Below are 9,235 nucleotides of genomic sequence, written 5' to 3'. Positions count from 1 at the left end.
GCTCCAGGCTGTGGCCTGAGCTTCTGGATTTCTAACTCGTTTTACAGGACCACACTTTGAAAAACAGAGTCTGGATGGCTCTGGTCTCCATGTAAGTCACCAGCCATGTGTGGCCATCGAGCATATGAAATGTGGCTCATCTGAACTGAGATGTGCTATAAGTATAAAATACACACCAGATTTTAAAGGTTTATTTTTAAAAAATCTGAAAAACACATTTGATAATTTATATATTTATTACAGGCTGAAATGACAATATTGTATCATTTTTTATATTATTGTTTTAATAATATAGTTATATATATTATATTATTAAATTATAATACTCTAATGACTGTATTATTAAAACTCATTTCACCTGGTTCTTCTTGTTGTTTGAAATGGGGCTACTAGAAATTTTAAAGTACGTGTGTGGCTCACATGTTTCTCTTGGACGATGCTGGTCTCAAATGCAGGATCCCACATTTGAGGAAACATGGCTTCAATTGCTGAGGTTTTTTTCCCGACTGGACCGCAGGCCAACAAGGTCCAACAATGCAGAAAAATCAAGGAGGAGGAAGAAGACTGAGAAGAATTATGGGTACTGGGGTTTTCTAGAAAGAGCCATGTGTCAATGGTGTCAGGAAAGGAATAGCATCACCGGTTGGGTGAGAGAGTGGATGAGGCTGGCGAGCCTGTGGAGATAAAGACTTTCTGTTAAGCAATTTGATGAGATTTTTGTTCCAGTCTGAAAAAAAACTCTGGCAAAAATTAAAATTTTTTTTTAGCAAGAATTGGTAGGGATGGGAGCAAAGGGGATTTTCATGGGCACACTCCAAGACTGAACGATTTCACTCCTAGGCAGATACCTAGAAAAACACATGTGTGGACAAGTCGTCAACTGCAAAGATGTCTGTTTTGCCACACATTGGAAACAGACGAAAGGTTCAACATTTGGAGACCGAATAAATAAATTGTGTTCTGCTTCCAGAATGGGAAGCCATGTTACCGCAGAAAGGAAGGAGCTGGAGCTACCCTAACCAGCATGGGTACATTTCAAACACTAACGTGGAGTGAGAAAAGCAAGTTGCAGGATAAATGCAGAATGATACCATTGGTATGAAGTTTAAAAAACATGCAGAATATTGTCTATCATACAGGGATAAAAATGTAAAAGACATAAAGATATGCATGGGAAGACAAACATCAGATTCAGGATCGTGGCTATCTTAGGGGAGAAGGAGGGAAATATGATCAGAGAGGTGAGAGGTTCACAGGGGTCTATTTTTAAAAAAAAAATGGATGTAATTATTTATTCATTAAAGAAAAACAGCTACTTAAAGACGCAGTCCATAATGGGCATGTAAGACACAGCCACTGTAATTTTACTCTTACATTTTCTTCTGTTGCTCTGTCTACTGTTTATTTTTTAATAACGTGTTTTCATTTTTGTATGTTTATCACAGACATACTTTAAAGACTCCAATCAATATACATGGTTTGTTAACTATATAAATTTTTTTTCTTTTTCTTTAACTGGGTGGGAATAGAGGTGTTTGCTCTATTACTCTCCAGCACATTTTTATAAACCTGAAACGTCATTAAAAAGTACCCATTCATAAAATCATTATAAAAAAATGAATCAACCATTATATTCAAATGAATCAAAGAATAGCTTTGTGTCTACAGATTTAGTGATCTTAAACTTTTCTAAAACTGGGACTCATCCCTCTCGCATCTCACTAGCTGCTTTGTTTTCTCGGAGTCGTGACTTTTCTTCCCCGTTTCCCACCCATTGGATTCGAGTACAGTCGTGAATTTTCCTAAACTCTGCTGGGTGTGGTGGTGGAGATAGTTTGAAAATTATGATCAATACTACAATGGTGGCTTTGCTGGGTGTGGTGGTGGAGATAGTTTGAAAATTATGATCAATACTACGATGGTGGCTTGGGTGGCAGCTGGAGAACTCCTGCCTTTGATATCTGGGTAAAAACGCCTTGACATCCTCCTTCTCTAAGCTTGTGCTTTTCTGAAGCTTTCCCACAGATGTCTGCTGCTTCCTGTGGGGATTTAGGGAATGTGGGGTAGTCCTTCCCTCTCTCGGGGTCACGTTGCTGAGTGTGATGCCTATTTCTCCTCCCTGCCTCCCTAAAACTCTGTCTCACCTTTGTTTAAAACTATAAAAATCCACTCAGATCAATTATTTCATAGGTATCAAGGACACTCTTGACCAATTTCTTTGGACAAACAGAGAAGGGTTCACATCCCAATGTGCAAATATCTTTTAAAGGGATCCGTTGGCATTGCTCTACTTAAAATGTCTATATGGGTGTCTGTTGGTCTTGTCTAGCTTCCTTCCTCTTTATCCCGGTGCTGCAATTGGTATTTTCTTTGGGAAGCCAGCTTACCTCACTTTGGGGTTTTTGGGTGGACCAAGGCTCCCTCGGGATAAGACTAGCTAGGTATTTTATAAAGAAGAAGAGGGTGGGGGCTTCCCTGGTGACGCTGTGGTTGAGAGTCCGCTTGCTGATGCAGGGGACGCGGGTTCGTGCCCCGGTCCGGGAAGAAAGATCCCACGTGCCGCGGAGCGGCTGGGCCCGTGGGCCATGGCCACTGAGCCTGTGCGTCCGGAGCCTGTGCTCCACAACGGGAGAGGCCACAGCAGTGAGAGGCCCGCGTACCGCAAAAAAACAAAAACAAAAACAAAAAAAAACGAAAGAGTGTGACTGCAACAGGTTTGCATACGGCCATCAAGGTCAAATACCTAGTGAATGCATGATTTGGAATTTGAACTCAAATCTAACACCAAAGCTTGTGCTCATAACTGCTATGGTATAAGGATATAATGATAATGATAATGAACATTTATCAACTCCCAGGCTGTATCTCTATTCCAGACCTCTCCACTGAGCTTCAGATTTGTATAACCAGCTGCATGTACAATATCTCCACTTGAATGTCTAACAGGCATTTGTGATGGTTTGAAAAAAATGTTCATGAATTCTTTCATACAACGTCCTTAAGGAGTGAAGCTTAAGTCTCCCTCCTTGAGTGTGAGTTGAATTGATGACTTTCTTCTAACATAATATTATGGGAATGACAGCGTATGATTTCTGAGGCTAAGTCATAAAAGGCATAGTGACTTCCGCCTTGATCTCTTGAATCACTCATTCTGGGGGCAGCCAGCTGCCATCATGGGAAAATACTCAACAAGTCCTATGGAGAGACCCATGTGGTGAGGAAGTGCAGCTTCCCACCAACAGTCAATAAGAAACTGAAGCCTCCTGCCAACAGCCATGCTGAGTGTACCATCTTGAAATCAGCTCCTCCAGCCCTAGTCAAGCCTTCAGATGAGTGCAGCCCGGGCTGATAATTTGACCCCCGCCTCATGACAGATCCTGAGCCAGAACCACCAGCTAAGCTACTCCCAAATTCCTGACTCACAGAAACTGTGAGATAATAAATATTTGTTGTTTTAAGATGATAACTTTTGGGACAATGTATTATGTGGCAATAGATAATCAACACAGCATCTCAAACATGACACGTGAAAAACTGAACTTGTAATCTTCATCCTGCAAACACAATGTTCCCTCTGTCTTCTCTATTCAGAAAATGGCAATGTCATGATCCTTGTTACTAAGGCTAAAACGTTGAAGATATCCTCAAAACCTGTCTTCATGTCACATCCCAAATCTAATGGAAGAGCAAATCCCCATTGTTCTAACTTTAAACTGTATCCCAAATCCAATCATGTCTTCTCATATCCTCAGTTACCATCCTGGTCCACCACCATCACCTCTCGCTGGATTCGAGTACCATCGTGAATTTTTTTGCATCGTGATGCAATTGCCATCCACCTAAATTTTCTTTATCCCTCACACTCCTAGAGTCAGTTCTATATACAGTAGCCAGAAGGATCCTTTAAAATTATAAGCTGGACTATCAATTACTCTGCTCCAAAACCCTCACGATGACTCTTCCTCCATATCTGTGAATGGCTCCCTCCTTTCACTTTCTTTAGGTCTTTCCCAAAGAAGCACCTTCTTACTTAATGAGGACTTTTCTGGCTCCTGAGCAGTTTCTGTAGTGTATATATTCACATGTCTATTTACTTTCTCTCTCTCTTCTAAAATGACAGCTCTTTAAAGAAAGGGACTTTGTTGTCTAGTTTGTTGACTCTTGTGTCCCCAGCATCTAGAATGATTCTTGCACACAGTAGGTGCCCTAAAATATTTATTGAATAAACACACCGTTGTTTTCCTAAGAGCTATTGTCTTTGGTGTATATCAGAACTCCCTGGGAAGCCAGTGAAAAAAGAGAGTACCCATTTGGGTGCCCAGGGCATCCAACACAATCCTAGGTACTCAGCGTCTGATGAAAACCAGGTGATTGTAAGATGCATCCCTGGAAATGTCTATTGCATTTGTCTCCAAATCTTTCAGCAAAATTTGTTATTTCTGCTTTAACAGAGGCAAGGAAAATAGTAAAATATATTGAAATTGGTTTGTATTAAAAAAAACTCCTGTGTAGTTAAGGCAGTAAATTATAGACATAGGATTCAATATAAGCCATTAATTGAATATTTTAGTGTGAGTAGAGTTGTACTGAGTCTTCCTTTGGGGATTAGAGTTTATTTCCCAAGATTTTGTTCACTACATCATGAGTCTTTTTAATAAAATGATCTCATTGCCTGACAGCCAGACAAGGCTTTCAGTGATGCAAGAGGATTTTATCGGGTGTGGTTAACTCAGAAAATGGTTCTCTGAAGACACTTTATGACCAAATATTTACTAATGTCCCTTAGCAGGCCTGGTTAATTTCAGAATACCTAAAAAAGCCAATAAATGTGAACAAACTAGGTTGTACACACACATACTCACACACACACACACACACTCACACACACACATCCACTGTTGCCACTCTGCTTCAAGTAGATAAAAGCCAAGAAATGTAACTGAAATAGGAAACTTGATGTTATCATGACCTTGCTCTTAAAAGTTGTTGGGCAGATGAAAGTGATTAGGATTGGTGGGCAAGTCACATAGAGATTCAAATCAATCCATCCATTCATCCATCCGTCCATCCATCCATTTGAGCAGGTGGGCATTTGCTTTACAATAGTTGGGTTCAAGGTTTAGAATTCATTATTTTTCTAAATTAGGAAAATTCGTTCTCCTCTTTATCCATTAGAATTTGATGGATGCCAGAAACAAACTCGACTCTTCAGTTTTGAAATGGTACAGGGTAGCCGACAAACTACCCGCTGAAGGACTGGGCTTGGGGAGGGCAGGACACAGGGCAGCTCTGGGGTTCCAGGGACTAGGGGTGAATTGAGTCTCTCCTGGAGGAGAAAGAAAGTGATAGGCCTGCACACCTGCCCACGCCTCGGCACAGTCTGGGAGAGTGTGGTAGGCCGCCTCTGAGACAGCCCCACTGATCCCCACCTCCTGGTATTCATGCCCTTGTGTGACCCCCTCCCCTTGAATTTGGCTGGATCTAATGGCTTGCTTCTAATGGATAGAATGAGGCAAAAATGAGGGGATATCACATTGATGATTAGGTTACAAAAGAGTCTGACTTCTGTCTCACTGCACGGTCTTGCTTACTGTGATGAAGCAGCTGCCATGTGTGGGCCACATAAAGAGAATCCCACATGGCAATGAACTGACTGAGGCCTCTGGCCAACAGCCAGTGAAGAACTGAGGTCTTCAGTCCCACAGCCCATGAGGAACTAATCCTGCCCACAGCCACTGATTTTACCTGGAAGTGGATCCTGCCCCAGTTGAACCTTGAGATGAGACCACAGCCCTGGCTGGTACCTTGATTGTAGCCTGTGAGAGATCCTAAACCAGAGGGACCCAGCTAAGCCACACCTGGATTCCTGGCCCACAGAAACTGTGAGATCATACATGCCTGTGGTTTTCAGTTGCTAAATTTTGGGACAATTTGTTATGTGGTGTATTAGTTTGCTAGGGCAGCCATCGCAAAGTACCATGAACTGGGTCGTTTAGAACCATAGAAATTAGTTTTCTCATGGTGCTGGAGACCAGAAGTCCAAAATCAAAATGTCAGCAGGTCCCCACTCCCCCTGGAAGCCCTAGGGAAGGACCTGATCTTCCCCTCCTCCTGGCTTCTGGTCGCCCCAGGCCTCCCTTGGCTTATGGATGACCATCTTCTTTCCGTGTCTCTTCACATAATCTTCCCTTTGTGCTTGTCTGTCTCTGTGTCCAAATTCCCCTTTTATATGAGGGTACCAGTCATATTGCATTAGGGTCCACTTAATGACCTCATCTTAACTTGATTACATCGGCAGAGACACTATTTCCAAGTAAGATCACATTTACAAGGACTGGGGGTTAGAACTTCCTTTTTTTTTTTGCGGTACACGGGCCTCTCACTGTTGTGGCCTCTCCCATTGCGGAGCACAGGCTCCGGACGCGCAGGTTCGGCGGCCATGGCTCACGGGCCCAGCCGCTCCACGGCATGTGGGATCTTCCCGGACCGGGGCACGAACCCACGTCCCCTGCATCGGCAGGCAGACTCTCAACCACTGCGCCACCAGGGAAGCCCTCATATTTTTTTTTTGGTGGGGACACAATCCAACCAAACAACCAGCAATTAAATAACTAACATAGAGAGTTGTTTCCTAAAAAGGAACGTGGGCAGTATTATTAGAAGAAAGAGAAAAACAGATGCTACACTATAAAAAAAGACCCCAATATTTATTAGAAGTTCCCATCCAGTAACACTGAGGCATCTAATACAGTTGTCACCAGGCACATGTGGCCCTTGGGCACTTGAGATGTGACTGGTCCCACCTGAGATGTGCTGTGAGTACAAAATATACACCAGAATTTGAAGACTTAGAATAAAAAAATATATTTATCAATAAGCTTTTCTATTGATTTTATGTTAAAATAATATTTTGGATATACTGTGTTAAATGAAATATATTATTAAATTTAATTCCACCTGTTTCTTTTACTTTTTTAAAATGTGACTACTAGGGGCTTCCCTGGTGGCGCAGTGGTTGAGAGTCCACCTGCCGATGCAGGGGACACGGGTTCGTGCCCCGGTCCAGGAAGATCCCACGTGCCGCGGAGCGGCTGGGCCCATGAGCCATGGCCGCTGAGCCTGCGCGTCCGGAGCCTGTGCTCCGCAACGGGACAGGCCGCAACAGAGAGGCCCGTGTACCGCAGAAAAAAAAAAATAAAATAAAAAAAAAAATGTGACTACTAGAAAATGCAACATTAAGCATATACGGCTTGCATGATATATCTGTTGGGTGTTGTTTCCCTAGAGGTTGGGGTATTTCTATGCTGTCCTATTTAAGGGGAATTCCTTCCCTGCTTAGAGTTAAACAAAGCTTCCAAGCTCTACAAAACTGGGGAAATGGGTCTCTCGTCTTGACTGCATTGTGATTAAAAGTGAGATATTCTCAAGGTAGCTTTACTCCTTCAAATCCAACTGCCTCACCATCCCGAGATTGAGCACAGGGGTCCTTTCCTAAAGTCACCAAGACATGATGCCTTTCCTCCTGCTGTAGGGAGCCCCAGGTTTCCACGCCGGCACCCTGACTAGATGATCAGCCCCTCTGGGAATGATGGGGAAACGTTGCATCACTGCATCTCCTCCACCTGCCCTCCAGTGCTTGGTCCTTAGGGCTGGACCACTGAGGCCTCGTCTCCTTCCCCCGCAAGCCCTCACGCACCTCCCTTGGAGCTCCTCTTTCCTGGGACCATCCAAATCCTTGTAGCATCTTCTATTTGGAAAAAAAGGCCTACTCGTTCCCCCTGGGAAAAGAAACACCAAGGTCCAGGCTGCTTTCAGAGCATGGGGGCGATGGAAATATCTTCCCCTATTTCTATATCTCAGGCTGAACAAGACGAGTTAATATTTCAATAAATAATCCTTCCACAAATCCATTTGCTCAACAGATATATTTATTGCTGTGTTTCAAAGCTCTTTTCCTTGAATTATTTTCATTTATTCAACAAATGTAGGGAGTGGTTACTCTGCTAGGCCCTATGGGGATTAATTGGTGAACGGGCGGACACCACCCTCTTCTCGTGGAATTTACAGTTGAGTGGAGGAGACAGTGTGGAGCAGACATCCAAACAAAAAATTATCAGCTTCTGGATCAGTGCTACTGGGGACAGTAGACGTGTTCTCAGAAGGTCCTCCAGTAGAAGCTCACCGTGTGTGTGTGTGTGTGTGTGTGTGTGTGTGTGTGTGTGTGTGTGTGTGTGTAGGTGAATCAAGGAAGGCTCATATAAGCTGAGAACTGAAGAATGGATGAAGCTGGAGGTAAGGAGGTTAGAGATAAGTAATGTCTTTTCTGAGCTCTTAGACTGAACTGGTTTGTTCATCCATCCAACCACCCATCCATCCTACAAATACTTCCTGAGCATCTACTGTGTGGCAGGCACTGTCCCTTACTGCATGGAGACAATCAGCCCGTAAGCCATGGTTCTCAACCTCAGCACTTCTGACACGTGAGGCTGGGTCGTCCTCTGCTGGGGGCTGTCCTGTGCACTGCGGGAAGTTTAGCAGCCTCCCTGACCTCCACCCATCAGATGCCAGTAACAACACTTCCCAGCCCTGACAATCAAAAATATCTCTGGACATTACCCAGTGTTTTCTGGGGTTAAGGGAAGAATTGTCATTGATATAAACAGATACTCTATTATATCACATCAGGTGGCAATGTGTCCTGTGAAGAAACATGTAAAGTGGGTTAAGGGGATAGAGAGGGAAAGCATCACTGACAAGTTATCACTTAAGCAGAGATGTAAATGATATGTACAAATGAGCCATGCCCTGGAAAAGAGTGTTCTGGGCAGAGGGAACAGTCAGTGCAAAGGTCCTGTGGTGGGGTGACTTGGGCATGAGGGAGGAAGGGCAGGGAGCCCGAATGGTTAGACAGGGGAGGAGGGGTGTGGTGGGAGATGAGGTAGCAGCTGAGGGATGGCTCAGGCAGCCCATGGTAAGGTCTTAGGGTTTTCCTCTGAGTGAGATGGGGGCCACAGGAGGGTTTTGTTTTGTTTTGTTTTCTTTGTTTCCCTCCTTTTTATTTTTTTTCTCTTTTAACTAACTGGGGTGGATTTTGTTCATTTTTTGTTTTTTGGCCGCACCCCAGGGCATGTGGGATCTTAGTTCCCCAAGCAGGGATTGAACCTGTGCCCCCTGCAGTGGAAGTGTGGAGCCCTAACCACTGGACCGCCAGGGAAGTCCCCACAGGACGGTTCTG

This window comes from Leucopleurus acutus (genome assembly GCF_964270905.1).
Source record: "Leucopleurus acutus genome assembly, chromosome: 16".
NCBI lineage: Eukaryota > Metazoa > Chordata > Mammalia > Artiodactyla > Delphinidae > Leucopleurus > Leucopleurus acutus.
This window is presented reverse-complemented; position numbering follows the sequence as displayed.